Raw genomic sequence first — 22,341 nt, forward strand, 5'->3', positions numbered from 1 at the left:
TGTGCATATCTGACAATACAGTACACTATACTACAGTAAACAACAGAGATATAACAGTATAGCACCCCCACACCTTCTTATGGCTCCCTTTTACATGCAGTAGATCGAGGAGCCTCATTAAACAGCAGAAGACCCCACACAACCTCGTAGCTACTCGATGGATTATGTAATGAGTAGTCTTAAGACAAGATCACATCCTATGACCTCCTGAGTCAGAAGGGGGGCGGGTCGACAGGAAATTTATCACAATTCCATTTAACAGAGGAAAATAGAGGCAATATGCTCGTACCCCAGTGGGAAAAGAGCGATTGAAGGTAGTGCCTTTACTAGAACAGGCTGTTAGCATGACAGCGTGCTCCGTGCTGCTTCAGCCTAAAGCTGAAAAGAAACTAATGAGAATCAAATAGATTCCAGAAAGAATGTCATTTTTCATGTCGCTTTCATAAATCGCGTTCGCCAGAGTTATTAAACATAATGAGATCTCCAGAAAATTACTTTTCTTTTTTGTACAGCAGAAGGCTTTCTTAATGGAACATTTTTGGCACAATAAAAGTGATATTTATGCTGATATTTATCTTTTGTTTCTACTTGATGAATATAATACTCAACACATCATGATTTTTTTTAAATAAGAATATTATTAAGCAAAGAAAAAAGGTATTTTAATAGTGTTTTCTTTTTATGAGTAGAAGAAATAAGGTACTTACAAAAAAAAAGAAAATGCTATTAAATACAGTTTTGTTAAGTGCGACTAGGGGGGTGTCAAAGTTTTGATTTGGTCCCAGCCTAGACTTGTCTATGATAAACACCAGTAAACATGCCTAATACTGACTGCAGTGTCTCCCTCTACCAGCAGGAGTCACCAGACTGCAGAATCAGTGAAATCCAACTGAGAAAACAATGAAGTGCTAGCTTTTTAAATGGCGTCACTAAATGGAATAAAATGCAGTGTTTTTCAGAGGAGCGAGGACTCATGTCAGAACTCAGGAGGGACCATTCCCTGCCTTGACAGGTGACGTCTGAATCGAATGATCTTCCGGTACATTAATCTGACAGTAAAGACTGATTTATTTTCTGTGTGAAAAAGGAAATGAGAGACTGATTGTCAGTTTCTGGTCAATTTCAAGAGCCACTTCGCTCTATTTCTCCAGGAACGGCTACTGAGCCGAAAACATTTCACATCAAAAAATAAAACTACGTATTGATCAGGAGGAGGTTGAAATTGGAAAATAAAAATGGTAGGATAGGGGGCAATCGGCTCTGCTCTGGAGATTTCAGGGTCAGACTGAATTTTTAGCCTTGATCTCTGACAGATAGCACTGAATGATAGAAAATATCTTAACTATTTGTCTTTTTTCAGGACCCTAGCAATCACCAGCATGTTAGCAGCTCAGTGAGTAATGGATCAATGGCCTGTCTGTCTGTCTCGCTAGGGCACGTCTGTAAGCAAAGAACTAGAAGACATAAAGATGACTGGAGAAAGCTGGCTTTATCAAACAGACACTGTTCGTTGCATTGGGGAATTAATATAATACATTTTAACACTGGATGCTAACTTGTCAAAGGTTAACAAAACTAACTGAAGCTATTAGTGCACCAGAGACTGTAGTGCAGTGACTGTGGGGGAGCCTGTAACTGCCCGTCCCTGTCCCTCTCTCCTAGCTGCTAAGGCTTCAAGGCAATGGCAAGAATGACTCATACACCATGGAAGAAAAAACAGCCCATAGACATGCTGTTAAATAATAGAGGTCATTTAAGGTTAATTATTCATCACGGTAAGCCCAAAATAAACGGTTACAGTAGCTGCAGCAGCCATCAGATTTTCATCTTGTTGCAATTAACAGAGACTAATTAACAAAGTGTGTGCGTCAGAGAGACTGGCATCCTAGAAGTTTCTACCCCCCCAAATCTGTGCCTAATCCTCCCACCCAATTAATTCTCAGTGTCTCTATCAATGATCCATCAGGGAGAGCCCAGTTGGAAGGGGGTGGGGTTTCATCTACTGAATTAGGGGCTCTGTGACTGCAGCTACCTTTCAATAGCTCCAATGCTAATTAAACTCAGGCTCAAAGGGAATTGGCTTGTTAGCAGCCAATGAGAAGGTCTCACTAACAAAGGGGTGTACAATTCTCCTCGGAATAAGTTTGGCGTGATTTTGTGCACCAGATTTTCAAAGCTTATGTCCCAGTGCAAAGTCTGAATTAATGAATTGTTGTATTAAATGGATTTTACAGTATGTTCACCTACAGCATGTTGTTTCTTTGATAGCTCTAATAAATGTTAACAACAACAATTTTCTTTTACCTTTTGTAAAATCATTTGTATCTGCACAGGGTTAGCACCTGAGAAATCTGAGAGCAAACTGCACTGTCATACTGCTCTCTTCATTCATTTTCTTTTTTTTTTTTTTTTTTAGAACAAACAGGGGCATACATCAAAAAAATCTACAACATACAGATATATTCCCTGAACACCTCAGAGTAGTGGTTTACTGACTACTGGGAGAGCTATCTGGAAAGATAGAGAATGAGAGAGAGCGAGAGAGAAAGAGAGAGAGACAGAGAGAGAGAGAGAGAGAGAGAGACAAAGGGAGAGAGAGAGAGAAAGACAGAGAGAGAGAGAGAGGACTCAGCTGGCTGGGTTGCTGGTAGGATCATTAGTACATGTCCCTGTCAGAATCAGCAGGCTGGCATCCCACAATCCCAACCTGCCAACAGCCGCTCTGTGTGTGTCAACCCCGCAAGGGATGGTACACATGCAAAATGGCAAACAAGCAAACCAAAAAATAGACTCCCATAGGTTTGCAGCAGCAAGCTCTTTTTGTTTGAAGAGATTCTTTTTTTAAAGGATCAGCTTTCTGAAATGCATGTCTTAAAATGTGCATCCAGATATGTTGGCACACTTTAAACTAAAATAGATACAACCTAGGGAATCTCCAGGCTAATTGTGTGTTTTTTTTTCTTTGTTTTTTTTTTTTCAGAGATTTATAAAAAGCAGTCTGAGAGAAGCAGCATCAACAACGTGACAGTTACAGAAGTAATGGTTTCAGGGCTACAAAAACTGTGTCACCTGAACTTCACACAGAAAGAAATAAACACTTCTGAGAATATTGGATGAAAGCATCATGACAGTCATTGCTTGGGGGCTAGAATCAACCAACAGGCAACACTGGCAACCCAATGCTGTCCTACTGATGTCAGAATAAAGAGGACATCTCTGCTGTTCTGCTCATTTTGATTCTGATTATTCCTTTTTTTTCTCAAGTCCTGCGTCTCTGATACTCTTAGGTATCAAATGCTTTACAATTTTGTTTGTAAATTTTAAATCCAGTAGGGCCGTATAGACCGAATGCACTGTTCACAAAGCAGTTCCAGTTAGCTATCTTGTTATAAAGATAAACTAAGGGCTAGCAAAGTAACATACTCTGTTTATGGTCACGTTCTGTACGTTGATGTCTTTATAAACATCATTTTATATGTTTAAACAGTGCTTTGAAAAAAACGACAATAAACTAATACATTCTCTCTAAACTGTTGATAAGGGTTTCAGAAAATACAAACTTTTTAATATATATATTTTCTTTGTTAAGTTGTGCTGTAACTTGATGAGGCCAGGAAGCATTAACACCAAGTCAATCCCTGCTCTGCTGACGCACGGGCACACTGCGCTGTTGAAAAGGTTCTGCACCAGGAGACTGAGGTTCCCTAGGAAAGCAGCGGCAGGTTGAAGGTATCAGACACGATGTCTGCCAGCCGCTCCTGTTTGGAGAGCTTTATCTTTTGTCTAAAGGGAAGGAATCCAGTTTCTGTTGATACAGTAGGGGCAGAGAAAGATAACTATCTGTGACCCTTCTCTCACTCTCAAAACAAACAGGCAGGTCATTACTGCTAAGCCCACGCACACACAGGAACCGTTGGGATATGGCTTGAAGTTACAGATGAGTTACATCTTTTTTGGGAGGAAATTAGTCCCAGAGAACAGCCCAAAGGACGCCCAAACTTGTTTTCAGTGTGGTACCCAGCTAGAGAAGATAAATAACCTATGAAATGACTTCCATGTAATTCACTGTACCAAGGGGGCTCTATTCCTAATCTCTTTAACAGGTAGACTGATTCAGACGCTGGGTTAGTTTGCCATACTTTACACCGGTTTGCCATGCTTTTTAGTATGCTTTACCATACTTCTATGTGCTTTACAATGCTTTCACTGTGCTTTACCGTCCTTTCACTGTGCTTTACCATGCTTTCACTGTGCTTTACCGTCCTTTCACTGTGCTTTACCATGCTTTCACTGTGCTTTACCGTCCTTTCACTGTGCTTTACCATGCTTTCACTGTGCTTTACCACACTGTACTATGGGAAACTTTTATAACGGTGTTTCTCATTTCCCAGAAATTGACTTGAAAGTATATCCCACACAGCACTTTAAAATGAGAAAGCAAAATGAAACTTGGCTTCCCACAGAGTGAGGTGGCAACAGTAATATAGTATTAAGATGTGTTTAAATCCCAAGATTTGATTGTCGTCATCGCAGTATACTGCATGCTTTGTCTTTCAGTGCTTATATATCTTTCATTGAAATTGAAATTGATCATTTTTCATATTTTTTTATTTAGAGAGATTTTTAATTATAAATGTTAATCAAGTGTGGTTTCTTGGTATAATTCTCAGAAACTGAGAAAAAAGCACACTTGAGTGTGCTCGGCTTTGAATGCATTCCTGGTGTAATGATATAAACATTCCTTTCCTGTGCCTAAAGCCAGAAAAATTGGCATTCAGAGCCTGCATTCTACAGTAAAACACTAAGTTACCATAACAACAAACTAAATAAAATGTATCTAAAAGTAATAATCAGTTCAGGTGGCGGAGTATGAAACAAACAAATATTCCTTTAAAGTACAGTAACTGAGGCCACCTTTGAGATGTGCTCCCTCGTGTCAATTTATTTACCAAAAGTAAATAAATATATACAGTAATGAAATATATATATTACAAAGTGGAGAGGGTTGGAGAACTGTGTGTAAATACCAGCTCTTTAAAAAGTCAAGGCCCCTGAGAGCTGGGCTAGTGAAAACTCTTAATCGAACGTGCCACCTCGCTGTCAGTGCAAAGGCAGCCCAGTCGTACTGCCCTGGAGCGCACTTGGGGAGAAACAGAAGGTCCCAGGAGAGGGGAGGTGGAGGCTGCATGGGGTCGACTGCAAGCCTGCAGCTCGGAGTTCTAACTGGCTTCATTGCTCACCAAGTGTTAATGGCCCCCTGGGAGGTGCCAGCCTGACCCTTTATATTAACCTTAAGGCCGGCTACAGGCGGCACTGATGTGAAAGGATTAGCAAAGCTGGATTAGCAGCAGCTTTGAGGTTCCAGTACCTTATCTTTAATTTAGACTGTTAACCCTTTCTCTGTCAATGGCCCTCCTCCGCACACTGAGCTGGTGCCTTACCTTATTCATGTTCCAGTATTGTTGTTATGCCACATTGTTGCCAGTGGTTCTTATTCTGAAAGGGTAAGCGACACAATTAATGCCATCTGCTGAGAGGGAAACAGAAAACCGCTACCGTCTGAAGAGTAGAAAGAAATTTTCTAACGTGTGTGTGGGTGTGTGAGAGAGAGAGAGTGTGTGTGTGTGTGAGAGAGAGAGTGTGTTTGTGTGTGTATGTGTGTCTGTGTGTGGTGTGTTGGAATGAAGTGAATCTCATAAAGGCTATATCTTTGGGGTAGTGTCTGATTCCTGACACACTCCAGAGCAGTCCGGCCTAACTCCAGACAATCTCTCATGGCTTTATTCTGAGTCTATCCAGGAGCCAGCTCTGTGGTTGGGGAGCTCGAAGCCCAATCTCCTTTCCTGTCCTAGGAGAGGGGTGGGGATTGCAGCATGCCTCTCTCCACCACAATATCTGACATGGTTTGGCCTTCTAATGATACACCCAAAAACAAAGGTGAATATACTGTATGATGGCGAAAGGAATGATGAAAATAAATTATGCATCATCATATTTGTCAAATTCTGCATTCTGTTTAGACACAAAAATCTGTCCTGTTTTATTCATAGTGTAGGTAGGGAACGAGAACAGTGCAGTTTTGCATGTGGTTGGTTTCTGAGAGGACACTCGCTTTCTTTTTTTCATTCATTTTAGTGAGGAAGGGCCAACAGTAAAACTGTTTCTAGTAGTAGATTGTGCATTTATTATACAATATTGTAAGCTGATAAATGTACTAACTCCCCCCCAAAAAATCCAGCCACCACAATACGATTCAGATAACTGTATTGATTTGAAGTAGCTTTTACGCTAACTATGATTGTTAATCCTGGGAATGTTTTCAATCTGAAGGTCATCATACTTGAATTCAACTCAAGGTGGTAAATAATAATAATAATAATAATAATAATAATAATAATAATAATAATAATAATAATAATAATAATAATAATTCTTAGCAGAATAGAAACCTGTGAAGTCTGAACTACAATACCAAGTGGAGTCTGCAACGATTCAAAAGAAGAATTATGATTAGAAAAAGCCGATGATGTTAGGATACCAGGAAGCGGGACTAGCAAATGGCACCAATTACAACAGAGCTCTCTCTTTTTATTTTCCACTCACTGATTCTCTTTTAAAGAATGAGACAAGTTGAAATGGAAAGTTATTTCAGCTGGATAGCGCCCGCTCTGCTGTCTCCTGAGCCTGCTCTCGCAGTGAAGACTGCCCCGAGAGTGATGAGGCAAACTCCAATCTCACATCAAGATAAGCAACAGAACCCAGGAAATGTAACAAGGTCAGGTGGAGAGCTGATTGTGACAAAGTGAGATTGCAATCACGGGAAGTCACGTTTTCAGCAGAGTGCTTGCACACCATTGAACTGCTTTAGATTTCTGTCTGGCACTCTCTTCTACAATGCTGGGTAGATAAAAGAGCTAGCAGCATTTCAAATTGAGTTTATATTGCCTGTATTAGCTATCTTCTCTTCAGCATGGCTGACAGTATCGAATTAAAGTTACGCTGCTTGGACTATTGTCATAACCTCCTGTGACAGAGAAAGAATGAATCTTGGTTATAAATCTCCCTCCTGACCTGTGAGGGTGCTGTGTAAAGGGAACAGAGTGCCATGGACTGGATGGCCCAACAATTCATTCCCAGGGTTAGGTGGAAGTCGGCCAACTAGAAAGGGGGCGGAGCTATGGTACACCAAGTCATCGACCCGGAAGGGTAGTGATGTGGCAACCACAGATTGGTGGAGAAACGATTGCACTCGCTAACCAATGGGGTATGACTGACAGTACAAAAGGGGACGTAGCGAGGTGATCTATTCCTTTATTATGGTTAAGCTGAACCAGAAGGAGTACTGTGAAATTAGCATGAGTGTTTTGTTTGTTTTGTTGTCTCTAAAAATCTACTTGTTTGTTATTATTAGATGGCTAACATGATCCGGAGCTGCCGCTACAGGCCAGCACTAAACTCGGACAACACTGCACCTTTAATCACAAATAAATTTTAATTCACCACAAACACAATAACAATCACTCTGGACTTGTGAACGTGTGTCTTTGTGTGTGTTCTAAGTATGTTCATTATTTACAAACTGTGTTTTATTATTTTGGGACTGCAACCCATTGTTTTGGAACAGTGCAATACACATTGCTGTGTATTCCCTGGGATTATTCTTTGTGGTCGCCAGACCAGGATTATAAAAATAAAACCTGTTTGGATCGTGAACTTTGTCGTCCGTCTTCTTTTTCACAATCACATCATCACACCAGCACACTGCAAACGACTTTGCTACACCTCCTTCGTCCTGGGTTGGAGCTAAGAAAGAGTTTGAGCATTGAAGTTAACATTTCTCTTAACCCTGGTCCCCTATGACCATTTTATAGAACCAAAGGGCATCACAAAGTATATCTATAGTACTTTAGCTCTCTCGTCTATGGCACTACTCAATAAAATGACCAAATCAAACATTCTCTAAACAAATGCCTGCGATGGCAAAAAAAAAAAATCCCAAGTTTCTGTGCTAAGACATTTGATGGACCCTTCATTTAAACCATGGATTCTGTATTTGCCTGAATCTGTACACTAACGATTTCCACACGTATAAACAGCTTGGCTTAACAATGCTGCGACAGCATTTAGAAAATCAAGTGCTGTATCGCTATCTCCCTGGCAAGCTGTGATGATGTTAGGAGCCCCCAGGGGAGTAATCAGCAGGCAAGAAGAACATCTGATCAGGTTTAATTGCTCATCCCCACGATGCTCTTCCAATTTTAGTAGTTAATTCAAGCACATCCCCTGTCACCCGTTTGTTTGAAAATGAATGTTCCTGGCAGACTCAAAGCGATAAGCTTTGAACTCTGTGAAGAGCCTCCTGGGCTCTAACCTGTCAAGGCATGCAAAGGGCATGTCTGTCCCATGTTGACCCAGCTGTGTGAACAGGTACCTGGTGTAAAAACAGCAGACTAATCAGTGTCACTGAAACCTATTCTGCTAAATAGAGAACAGTGCAAGGTAGTAGCGACCCATCCTTAGGAAGGGGCATTAGGTTAGATGCACTCAAACAGCATGGTGTGATAGGGAGAGTGCACTAACCCTTGCACTGTTATCGAGATATTAACAATATAAACCATATGTGCATTAGCTTTATAAGTCAAGCACTTTTATTTAAACCAAAATGATTTCATTGTGTTAGAAATGAACAGGTTCTTTCTCTCAGTACGGTAGGTACCATCAATGCTTATAATAACGATTTCAGCTCCAAACCTACCATTCAAGCCATTTTAATTACATGTGCTTGCACCCATGGCTTTAATTCTTGCAGATCCCTGAATGAACCCTATTGTAGACGAGGACTGTCGTAAGTAGGAACAGTATTTTAGTTGCCTAGGATTTGTAGCAGTGGGATTGCAGCTTTGGATAGCCGGTGTCTGGTACAAGGAAATCACAATCATACTGTACTGACAACAACAGCAAGCGCCACCCAACACTGTCAGCTCTATGAGACTCTCCAGACTGAACAAAAGAACTTCAGACAGCAGATATCCTCTGTCTCACAAAGCTAATGAAATAATCGCTTCATTCAGACAGCGCTGGAGAGACAGGAAACAATGCAATATTTTATCTGAAACCTTTTCAATCATTCCTTTGTTTTTGTTTTTCAACAAAATCTGTTTGGTTATTACAAGAACATAAAAAAAAAGTTTATTGTTCCGGTATGTCTTTAAAAGGAAAAAAAAATGTTACAGTATCTAAATCTTGGAAAGACTTTTGTTATAACAAATGAAAGGAGCAATAAACTACACAAAATATAAAACACAGCAGAAACTACTGCTAGATAGAACGCCTTGGAGCCAGAGAACTGGCTGTCTTTGTCATGTAACCTCACTGTAAATAATATGTACTATACAGTATTTGCCCTGCCTGAGAAGCTCCTATGCAACTCATAACACTTTGGGAATGAGAAATTATGCACAAACGGGCTATCCTGTTATACATATGTTACTTTATATATTACTTAATTCATAAATCATAAACGAAACTAAGAAACTTAGGGACATATTTTCAAAGTTAACTGTTAATTTCACTAGAACCAAACAGCTGAGTTACATATTTCAAGTTCTCCTGAGCACTCTCAATGTGTTGTTTTTTTTCATCTTATAACATTAACATAATTTTGTTCGCCTTTAATTAAAGAACAGAGGAATCGCTTTAAAAAAACATGGCCCTTAGGGAGATATTTTCAAGTTGCTTATTGCAGTCTTTAATTAACTTCTATTTTTTATGAAATCTTATTTTTTTTAAAGGAAATGAATCACAAACAGCAAAGTATAAACATAAATATATTAATCGAAGGTCTCATAAGCACCCTCGGATTATTTGCTTTTGAGTTTTGTAATATTCACCTGGATTTGTTTTCTCCTTTCAAAAAAACAAGACTAGCATAAATGCTTTTAAAAAAGTCACATTATAAGACTCATTTTCAGTGCATTATCTATCCCTCCCCATCAGCAGGCTAGCTTTGTACTGCTAGCCACTAATGCTGGTTACTAGGGTAAGTGGTTAAGATCCATCCTTTGTTCACACATTAGCAATAACGAGTTGTTTACGTCACAAATTGATTGTAGCACTCGGTCTCCATCACAGACACAGGCTCACATTAATCGCTGCACACAGACATCAGTTAACAGGGCTTTTCAATGTCATCATGTCAGACTGACAGCTCTGCAAAAACGGCCACCGCTGGCAGAAAGGTCAGAAAGCTCTGGTAAAAAATGTCAAGCTGAAATTCCTTCTCTTTATGCAATCACCCAGCCTAGAACAAGAAAACTTTGTTTGGCGAATCACGGAAATGCCAAAAACTGTTAAAACACTGACTGACATCTATTTCCTTGCGTGCTACCTCCCCATATTACAAGCGCAACAAGATACGATATTATAAAAAAATAAATTTTAAAAAAAGACTCAGCGTGGCATTCTACTGCTGTTTCAACACTGTGTGAGGATCAATGATGTCAGCACAGGCTTCTCTGCATCTCAATCAATCACAGGTATGCTTTGCTCTATTTCGATTAGCTTTGCAATTGAAAGAACATGCTGGGTCGGTTAATGTGTTGTGTGTTTAAGGCTGACAGCGCCGGGTGTATTGCTGAGGTTTTAAATGGTATCCCAAAAAGACCATTTCGAGCAGAAGTGTCACCTAGCCCCTGTTTCTTCCCCTCCTCCCTCCCCCCCAGGCCATCCCAGCATGGGGTAGCTGTCTAGTTTCAGCCAGGAATGGCATCTCAGACTGGCAGCTTCTGAAAAGTAATCAGCCATTGCAGCTCATTTCCAGCTCCTTACAAAGTTCTGAATAGCCTTATGGATGGAGCTTTTCTTTTTTAAAGAGAAAGCGAGGAAATTCCTGATATGATCAATTCCTGGGGCAGCAGTGTGGAGTAGTGGTTAGGGCTCTGGACTCTTGACCGGAGGGTCGTGGGTTCAATCCCAGGTGGGGGACACTGCTGCTGTACCCTTGAGCAAGGTACTTTACCTAGATTGCTCCAGTAAAAACCCAACTGTATAAATGGGTAATTGTATTATTATTATTATTATTTATAATATAATATAATTGTATGTAAAAATAATGTGATATCTTGTAACAACTGTAAGTCGCCCTGGATAAGTGCGTCTACTAAGAAATAAATAATAATAATATTTTTTTTTTTTATTATTTAGGCCCTATATGCTCATTACTTGTTAGTTAAGTGACCGCAGTTAAGCATCTCCCTCTACTGAAAGCCAGACTGGCTGAGTGAGGTTAACCATATTCACTGAAACACATTAAAACTGACCAGCCTCTGGAGAATGCATTCAGTTTTCCAATGAATCACTGTCTAATTCCTTTTGTGCTTAACCACAATATGTATATTTACAGAACCTGGGCGTTTTCTACGCTGTGCGTCCAAAAAAAAAAGTCACATATTTTAATTTTGTTGTATTTACGCATTTGATCAGGAGAGTGGCACTTCCTTAAACACTGACTCCCTCCCCCATACACTTAAGCATGGTACACATGGAGTGTTGATGGATAAAGGCTATCAAGTTTTTGTACAGATGACTATGAACTTGTGACCCCCTGGCCCAGAGGAGAGTGACCTGATCCACTAACACCCTTATCTATAAATAAACAAGACCAGAACAAGTACTGGTGAATTGCAAACTGTCTCTCCCTGCAGTGCAGTAGAGAGTGGCCACTGGCTAATACTGGCTAATACTTTTTTTTTTACATCTTGCTGGTTTTCTGATGCAGAGCATGGTAAAGGCTATGGGACCCCAGCTTGACAAGAAAGCCCACACATATATACAGTGATACAGTGGTGTTCAGAATCATACAGGTTGACCAGTTCACATAAATGCTTTCTGTGGTTGAACAAAATGCAGTACTGCATAGCTAAAGCATTGTTAAGCACATTAAAACATGCTGAAATCATAGTAAAGCATAGTAGATGCCTATTAAAGTGTGCCCAACTAGAGTGAAGTTAATTAGTAGAAACTTTCTAGAGGAATGGTCTTGCTCCTGGTAGATTCTCTTGAAATAACAAGTCTGATAGGTCTTGCTGAACATGCCTTAGCAGCGATCTACTCGCTAGCCTGTCATTTGCAGAGCAGAGAATGCTGCAGCGAGTGCTAGGTGGTAATTAAAGGGTTTTCTCAGGGGGTGTGAGGGCAGTCTGGCTGCTTTCACAGAGCCAGCCAGCCAGAAACAGACAAGTCCCACAATCCTTTTCACAAATGTTCTTTCTGCTATGCTGTAGATATTCGCAGGGCTGCTTCACAATGGCTCTGCAAGCTTATAGCTGATACCCTGACTGTGTTCCAGAGCCAGTGTTTCAATCCTGGTCAATTACAGTTCAGTTCATTTTTTTGTTAGGTTTTTTTTCAGTTTAGCTGCCTGCACTGTATTCCTATCTCTATGGTCTGGGATTAGCATCAAAGCCAATACACAAACTCTCACTCTTCTGTTTTATATGCCACACTGAACCCAGTAAAGGGAAAGTCAAATCCAAACTGTATGCAATTTAATCTGTTTTGAAACCCTCTACACATCAGTGTTTTCTTCATGCATCACCTTAAGCTTAATTCCTCCCATAACCACTTCCTGACCACTTCCTCTGGCCACTCAAACCTATTATCTTTCACACTGCAGCTCAGCACTCTAACCACTGAGCTACTGAAACCACCTGCCTTCCACACTGCAGCCCAGCACTTTAACCACTGAGCTACTCAAACCCACTGCCTTCCACACTGCAGCAGTATGCATCAATCTTTCGCTGTGTGTTTCAAGGTATAATGTAAACTCCTTATTCTCCAGTGTAAATCTAAACACAGACAACAAGGGAGTGTGCGCATGATGTTTATATATTAATCATTTAAAGCAAAACGCACATATAGATCAACCATTAGGATAAACGCTCCACAGTTAATGCCCAATGTGATTGGAAACGTATTCCGTATTCATTGAACAACACTATAGTAAACTGACGCAAGGTGCAGAACAATAGGGGGCAAATAATTATGTGTGCCGTATTGACCAACACATTGAAAAAAAAAAAAACATTTCCTTTCAGGTTTCAATTGAACAGACCGCTGTGGACAATAGCTACGTAGGCCTACCGGGCAAGTTTCGTTTTAATCACAGGTTCTATTGAATACTGTCTAAAGACGACAACTCACTGGTGAAAATGTGGCTATTTTCCAGCCACTGCACTCTTCAGACAGCAAGCACACTTTGAATAACAGATCCTGCATTTACAGTCAAACAAACCCTGCTATTAGGGTATTACCTGCCTGGATTGCTGTATGCATAGGAATCAATGGCAGCTTTTGAAGGAGGCTCTTTTTTTTTTAATGTTTTCACGTTTGTATTTTTATCATAAGGCTTACAGAATAATATTGCCTATTATTATTATTATTATTATTATTATTATTATTATTATTATTATTATTATTTTTATTATTATTATTATTATTATTATTATTATTATTATACTTGTATAGCTTGATAATATGAAGCATCCCATTTTTAGCTGGATTCAATCATAAATAATACCACTGCATTATTCATACCTCAAAGAAAAATAATAACATTCTCCAGAATGAGGTATTGGATAAGAGGGAAGCAGCAGTTAAAAGCAAAACAGTCTCATAAAGTAAATAAATACATCAATAAATGCATTCGCTCTGAATTAAATAGGCAGTCAACCCCCTACAAAATACGTACTAACATACCAAAGTGAGGGGGCCTAAAGTACAATAGTATGATTCTATCTGTAAAAATATGTGTCAGTGTTTCAGTGGAATGCTATTAGGAAATAATTCATGCCAATGCTAGATCAGTTATCTTGTCAATTAAAATCTACAGTGAATTATACACTATTTAGGCTACTGGAAGAGAGCAAGCCAGCAGTTGAACAGATGTTGTGTCTGTTAATAAGAGGCTTAGCAAGGCTTTTTCTTTTTTTTTTTTTGGTGTTACATTGAATAAATTCATGAGAACGAGTGCTACAGTACTTATCATGTTGCAAAAAATATGGTTACACGATTACTTATCTACAATTGTAAAAAAATAATAATAATTTAAAGCCATATAAAAGACAAGTATATATGTATGTGTGTATGTATGTATGCACGCATGTATTATTTTGTTTATTAGTTGTATCTTTCCCCAGCAGATTCAGCAGAACCGAAGAATCCTGCTAAGCGATACGATGGTGAAGGGACCATTTTTCTTCTAACAAACATAATTTCTCAAATACATGAACACTTAATAAAAAATAAAAAATAAAAAAAAGAATCAAGTCTAACGCAACATCAAAAGATACTTGTTTTAATAAATCCTCGCGATAAACCTCCCTCGAGGAGTGCTGCGTTAAACCAGCAGCCGAACCCCGTCTTCGAATTTACCACTAAAATGAGCCACTGTCTGTCTTACCTGACAGGCGGCTGCGGGCGCCGGTTGAAGAAAGCGACCCTCAAGAGATTCTGCAGCTCCCAAAACCGTTCCTATTCTGACCTTCAGACGCAGGGCTCGTACAGGGTGCGAGGTGTATAATAATCCCATAAAAAAGCAGGCAGACCTGTGTTTCTGTGTGCGTGTTAGCAGAGAGCGCAGCCTTTGCCTCTATGCCGACAGCAGGCTACAGCCCAGTTTGATAACTCGGAGCTGCATTCAGTGAAGCCGCACAGAACAAGCTATAATTTAGCGAGACACGTTTCAACAGTCCCACTGTGCCGTATATAACAGAATAGAAGGCGCGGCTGTAGTTTAATTATTTATTTATGTACTGTATTTGTTTGTTTTAGTTTCTGCCCAACCCAGCTTCAGTTGCGATGCTGGTCATTTTAATGTGTCAGTGCTAGACGAGGTAAAAAACTGTTTATTTGCATAGCACACATGGAATAATAAATGCATTATAAATACAGCACAGGAACGTGTTTGTGCAAATGGAATAAAGATACAATGGGTATACCATACTGTTACACATAGGTGTAATATTTAATGGAATGCATTTATGAAAAATATTTACCAAGATAAAAAAAATAAAATAAGGTAACTCCTATAACAATATATGCAGGATACAGGATCGCAAGCTTAAAAATACATTTTAGAGATATATGTAACCTGTGTAATATAATATAGCACATACTAACTATTATTTGAAATATGATCATAACTACATTTCATATACTGTATATGTATTTTTCATATGGGAGTTTGAAGCAGAATAAACAGTGAAGAAGAATAGAATTGAAATTAATATGAAGCTCGATAAAACGGTTTTATTTCGCATACACCGGGATAGATTTAACCTATACAGTCGTGATCAGCTATAAATCAATATGATTATTGTATAACATACAGTAAAATGAATATAAGCATAGAGAAATGGATGGAAATTCTACACAATGAATAAAACATGTTATATATATATTTTTGTGTGTATATATATATATATATATATATATATATATATATATATATATATTCTGCTACATCACACATCTACGCTGCTGCATGGTTTACCCATTTTAATTATGCTTTTCTGTTATCTATTTTGTTACATTTCTATCCATTCTGCAAATCTGCACATTCCATCACAGCTTCATATAGAGAGAGAGAGAGAGAGAGAGAGAGACAGAGAGAGAGAGAGTGTTATTGCAATGTTATTTCTCTATATCCTCTCTGTTATCATGTGTTTTATTTAAGTGTTGATTTGGACAGCAGCCTTCCTCTCCTTCTCATGTGTTCTTGAGTAAATGAGAAACCGGTGTATGATTTAAACTGCTCATGCATGTCACACTGAAACTATTGCTGTCCTGTCTATATTACGCAGCCCTTTCTCTCGTTTGGGAGAATTGGTGGGTTTAGGAATGACTGTAAAAGGAATGCAAGGAATGGTATTTATGTTACACTCCAGCAAAGTGTGCTTCTGAAAAGACTCCTAAGCCCATATCAGGTACAATGCTTTACCGTTGGGCTTCAGAAGGAGTATTTTCAGAAGCAGTTTGAATACGCTTGCAAATAAAGCTCTATCCAGCCACAATGATGGATAGTCATACAGAACATGCATAGTAGGTTTATTTTTGTAACAATCTCTAAAGTCTTCATTCCTTAATGTGAGTTATGAAATGGCATTTTGGAGACACCGGAATGCCTGTCTCAGCAGGGGTTCAATCTCAGGGAGCCGCCCATGTAAATCTCTAGGTACAGCACAGGAGGCTGTGTGGTCCAGTGGTTAAAGAAAAGGGCTTGTAACCAGAAGGTCCCCGGTTCAAATCCCGGCTCAACCACTGACTCATTGTGTGACCCTGAGCAAGTCACTTAACCTCCTTGTGCTCCGTCTTTCAGGTGAGATGTAATTGTAAGTGACTCTGCAGCTGACGCATAGTTCACACACCCAAGTCTCTGTAAGTCGCCTTGGATTAAGGCGTCTGCTAAATAAACAAATAATAATAATAATAATAATAATAATGTTAATGTAAGAGCACCTGTCCATAATGTTCTTTATTGATCAGCTGGTGTGATATAGGAGACAGTGTAATCCAGTGGTTAAAGTCCAGGGCTTGTAACCACAAGGTCATCGGTTCAAATCCCATCTCTGCCACTGACTGACTCCCTGTGTGACCCTGAGCATGTCACTTAACCTCCTTGTGCTCCATCCTGTGGATAAGATGTTAAATCAATGTCCTATTGTAAGTGACTCTGCATATAATGCACAGTTCACAGCCTTCCTCTGTAAAGTGCTTTGTGATGGTGGTCCACTATGAAAGGCACCATATATAAAAACATATATATATATATATAGATATTATGAGACACCTCCAGCCAGGGTGTCATCCCAGTCCTGCCTACTATTCTAAGGAGTATGGTAGAATGCTGGCTAGGGTTGGGGCTCCTCCTCCTGGGTGTAATTATTAATCCCTTTAAATGCACCCCTGCTAACTGGCTTGCCAGCACCAGTCAATACTGGCATGGTCCCAGAAGCAGGCTACCAAGGTTAAAAAATTGGCTACCAAAAGAATGCCCTGCAAGATACCATGATTTAGTAGCCAATTCAGCTGTTTTAATATCACAGCAGAAGGAGATAAACACCAGAAATGGCTTAGGGTTTAGCATTACTATGTGTGTCTTTACCTTGGATGGTCATGGGTTGATACAGGCCAGGTATGATGTGTGTAGGATATCCACCTGTCTAAAACCGAGGCAAATCATCGCAACGCTCAATCAGAATCCCAAGAAAAAAATACAGTATGCAAACTAAAGTCAAGCAGACAAACAGTGCAAACTGTAGATGCAAACTGTAGATGAAACATTTGTGCAAGTGATTTTGTTTCTTATAGTTTTACCTTAAACATACAGATAAATGAGAAAAAGATGTGCACGTTGAACTTGCTGCACAGCTCTATAACATTCCAATAAATAAATATAGATTTGTACCTCTATGTTTGATTGTACCATAGTACTTCAAATTCTAGGCCTCAGACTACACTGAGAGCCATACAAGATGTTGGGAGCCCCAGGTAGACTAGGTAAATCTCACTGGCTTAGAAACCAGTTGCCATGGTGACCACGCCTGGCCCCAAAGGGCAGAGGCAGTTAGCAGGTGAAGTGAGACAAGAAACAGAAACATACCTTTGTGTCTTCACTGTAAACCTGAAACAACCTTACCAAAGAACAAGACAAATAAAAGACTATTGTCTTCAACTCAAGTCTTCAAAGACTACACTAAACATTGATTTGAATGATAACTAAGCTCTCCATTCTAGAAGTATTTCACTGTGAACCTTTTTTACATATTATAATTGGCCAGGCGATTCGTTAGTCACCCACTTAATTATTAAACAATAGAAATGATTGAAGACTATTTGAAAATGATTCATGAAGGATACTGTAACACGGATATCTTATGCAGTATATACACATTAACAGCATTTGAAAATGTGTTTATATTGTAGGCCTGTGCAATGTTTTCTCTTTTTATTTACAGTTTTCTTAGTCATATTAAGTTACAATATTTCTTGATGGTATTTGTAGGGCTTTACTGTTTTAACTTTCTATTGTAATATTTCCATGCGCATATCCTTTAAAAATTCCAAGTATAATAACATTCCGGAGACGTAGCCTCTAATGCATGCTGTTTTATTCATAGAAAATGTGTTTTACTTCGCTGTCCAGAGATACTGACAGATTGACAGACAGAACACAGCAGAACACTCTTTCAGATCTCACCCCCTGCTGGTTGCAGTGACACCTGACAGTACCCAAGCATGGAAGCACAGGGATGTGAAGCGCTCACGGGCTGCGGTTTCATCTTCACAGGGGGCGTGTTTAGGTAAAGCCAACGACATGCCAAGTATTCCCTTCCTGATTGGACGCTGCAGCCGACTGGGATTCGGATTGACCTTTAGTAAGACCATTATAGACAGTACTTTATTTTTCAGTGTAATTAATTACAATGTAATTAATACCATCAGTGTAAGCATGCCACATCCTCCATCCTGGTCTCAATTCTACATGTTTAATATTCTAGTAGGGTACAGTATGTGTGAATTGTATAATTCTCGACTGCTGTTTATCAATTTTTTTATTTTTTTATTTTTTTTGTTGCAGACTAATGTCTTCAGTTCCAACTGTAATTTCTGTTCCCTCTCAACTCACAGCTCTCTGAGCAGCATTCGGTACCTACAATATCCTGTTATCTACGATTACAAATCCCAGCCCGTCACAAATCAAGTACTTGCCCTGAGGGCTTCAATTATATTTCTTTCACCTAAAAAAAAAAAAGGACCCCCATTGTCCTCCTCATTCTGTATCTATTTAAATATATTTTGGGATTTTTTTTTTTTTTAAATCACACATGTCATTAGCATTGTTGATTGGGTGGTCTGAGAATGTGCAATACCTAATAAATTACATAATAAGTAATAAACTATAAGCATTACTACCGGTAGAACCAGTTCAGACCATGAGTAGCAGGCTTGATAAATTGTCATAATAAATCTTGCCCAGGATCTCCAGACAGGGGTGTTTTCACAAGAGAACTGAGGAGCCAGAGTTCAGATAAGCTACTGTGTTAACGGAGACAGATGAGGTTGTTGTAGGACTGGAAGCAGATACCAAGAAAGGAAGAGGCAGGCAGGCAGGCACACAGCATGTGAATAACACCAGCGCTGCGTCATTGCCAGTCTCATTGGGTGTGTAAACAACACCAGCGCTGCGTCATTGCCAGTCTCATTGGGTGTGTAAACGACACCAGCGCTGCGTCATTGCCAGTCTCATTGGGTGTGTAAACGACACCAGCGCTGCGTCATTGCCAGTCTCATTGGGTGTGTAAACGACACCAGCGCTGCGTCATTGCCAGTCTCATTGGATGTGTAAACGACACCAGCGCTGCGTCATTGCCAGTCTCATTGGATGTGTAAACGACACCAGCGCTGCGTCATTGCCAGTCTCATTGGGTGTGTAAACGACACCAGCGCTGCGTCATTGCCAGTCTCATTGGGTGTGTAAATGACACCAGCGCTGCGTCATTGCCAGTCTCATTGGGTGTGTAAACGACACCAGCGCTGCGTCATTGCCAGTCTCATTGGGTGTGTAAACGACACCAGCGCTGCGTCATTGCCAGTCTCATTGGGTGTGTAAACGACACCAGCGCTGCATCATTGCCAGTCTCATTGGGTGTGTAAACGACACCAGCGCTGCGTCATTGCCAGTCTCATTGGGTGTGTAAACAACACCAGCGCTGCGTCATTGCCAGTCTCATTGGATGTGTAAACGACACCAGCGCTGCATCATTGCCAGTCTCATTGGGTGTGTAAACAACACCAGCGCTGCGTCATTGCCAGTCTCATTGGGTGTGTAAACAACACCAGCGCTGCGTCATTGCCAGTCTCATTGGGTGTGTAAACGACACCAGCGCTGCGTCATTGCCAGTCTCATTGGATGTGTAAACGACACCAGCGCTGCATCATTGCCAGTCTCATTGGGAGTGTAAACAACACCAGCGCTGCGTCATTGCCAGTCTCATTGGGTGTGTAAACAACACCAGCGCTGCGTCATTGCCAGTCTCATTGGGTGTGTAAACAACACCAGCGCTGCGTCATTGCCAGTCTCATTGGGTGTGTAAACGACACCAGCGCTGCGTCATTGCCAGTCTCATTGGGAGTGTAAACGACACCAGCGCTGCATCATTGCCAGTCTCATTGGGAGTGTAAACAACACCAGCGCTGCGTCATTGCCAGTCTCATTGGGTGTGTAAACAACACCAGCGCTGCGTCATTGCCAGTCTCATTGGGTGTGTAAACAACACCAGCGCTGCGTCATTGCCAGTCTCATTGGGTGTGTAAACGACACCAGCGCTGCGTCATTGCCAGTCTCATTGGGTGTGTAAACGACACCAGCGCTGCGTCATTGCCAGTCTCATTGGGAGTGTAAACGACACCAGCGCTGCGTCATTGCCAGTCTCATTGGGAGTGTAAACGACACTAGCGCTGCGTCATTGCCAGTCTCATTGGGAGTGTAAACGACACTAGCGCTGCGTCATTGCCAGTCTCATTGAGTGTGAAGCCTTGTGCTGTGATGTCACTTTGGGTAGATACCCACAGTTGTAGTTTAGATGTAGTCTGGTCATGCTTTGTTTCATTTATTAGTAATTAGCCTCCTAGCATGTTAAGTGTTGTGCAGTTTTTGTTACATTTAATAAATCTGGTTATATATAAAAAATGTTTTTACTGGGAATAAAACAGACCCCCAGTGTTTAATAAGGTTTAGGGAGCAGTCTTGTTCCGTGGTTATTGGAATGCTGGGATCCTGGGATCCTAAGTCCCAGGCAGATAGAGAGGTCCTGTACCATTATAGACAGAAAACTTCATAACAGTCCAGCTGGGGCAGGCCTGCCCCTGTAAATTAATGTATTTCTGCTGGTGGTTTGTCTAATTGAAATTTCATGTGCAGCAGGTGCACCTGCCTTTAAAAACGGTCTGGAAAGCCAGTCTTTTGTGATGTGCTTTATTTACAAACTGAAAGCCTCATGAATGCGTGTACATCCAGAGTGAGTGAGTCAACACGGAGGACCACCGCGTGTTTAACCGGGATCCTTAGGGCCATAGGTAGGGATTCATTTAGGGGATTTTAATCTCTCCTAAACTGATTTAGTTTATGCCCGGAGAAGGTTTTTTCTCACTGTGTTTTGTTTTTGCCTTTTTGTATTTTGTCATTATGTACACGTTTGCATATGTTACACTCAGAGTCAGGATTCAGTCAATCACCGATAAAAATACACATTTTGCGATTTGAGCATTTACAAATAATCAAAGAACAAAATGAAAGGTTATTTCGGTATTTGAGCAAATTATTATGCTCTGATTGAAAATACCAAAGCAGCAAAGAACGAAAGATAAAAAAGAATAGACAGCTTCTTCAGTCTTCGAGTTAAGCGGGGAGGCTGTGTGGTCCAGTGGTTAAAGAAAAGGGCCTGTAACCAGGCGGTCCCCGATTCAAATCCCAGCTCACTCACTGTGTTTGTGTGACCTTGAGCAAGTCACTTAACCTCCATGTGCTCTGTCTTTCAGGTGAGACGTTGTTGATAGTGACTCTGCAGCTGACACATAGTTCACACACCCTAGTCTCTGTAAATAGCCTTGGATAAAGACATCTGCTAAATAAATAAATTAAAAACTATGTAACTGTGCTTTGAGCAAATGCACAGTTCCCGAACAGATTTTGAAGATGCTGCTCAATCTGCAAATAGCAATTCATTACAGGGTGTTAAAAAATGGGCATCAATTGAAATAAAATATTTTTTACTGAATGAACCCATTTGCAAGGGGGTCGTGGTAAGCAATTTAGGAGGATAGTGACCTCAAACATTAAACTTCAAGCAAGTTTGAAATAACGTTTGTAATATTCTCGACATGTTATTTAGGAAATACAATTTTATTGGAAAAAACTAACAATTAAAAATGGATTGTTTATTCATATTATAAGATTACTGTATAGACTGTATTTAAACTGCAAAATCAATGTCAATCCACGTTTGTCTAATCACTGTTTTTTTAAGTGAAAGAAAGAAAGGTAGGCTTACTAGATGTTTAAAATGCTCATAAATCATAGGAGGTGGTGAACTAACCTACTTTTTTAGAAAACAGGTTTTGTAGACCTGATCAGCACAAACAGTGCTGTGCCTGTGCAATGAAGATGGAGATTGCTTTTTGACAACAAGAAAACGTTCTTAAATTGTTTTATTTCAGATGATGATAACTTTGGTAAATGAACATTTTCAAAATAAACCACATTGAGAGCGCTACTGAGCCTCA

General features: G+C 40.0%; 1 protein-coding gene across 2 annotated transcripts in view; it reads right to left on the reverse strand.

Moving 5' to 3' along the window:
• LOC117424192 (docking protein 4-like) overlaps positions 1-14,723 on the reverse strand; it is a 42,687-nt gene extending 27,964 nt beyond the window's left edge. The window contains exons 1-2 of one of the 2 annotated variants that reach the window (XM_058992758.1): positions 14,459-14,723; positions 5,442-5,496 (exon numbers count right to left, since the gene is read on the reverse strand). The gene's annotated coding sequence lies outside the window, so the exon portion shown is untranslated. The remainder of the gene's footprint in view (positions 1-5,441; positions 5,497-14,458) is intronic. The other variant, XM_034040336.3, reaches the window with a different exon arrangement.
• Between the last annotated feature and the right edge of the window lie 7,618 nt (positions 14,724-22,341).

This window comes from Acipenser ruthenus, chromosome 19 (genome assembly GCF_902713425.1).
Source record: "Acipenser ruthenus chromosome 19, fAciRut3.2 maternal haplotype, whole genome shotgun sequence".
Taxonomy (NCBI): domain Eukaryota; kingdom Metazoa; phylum Chordata; class Actinopteri; order Acipenseriformes; family Acipenseridae; genus Acipenser; species Acipenser ruthenus.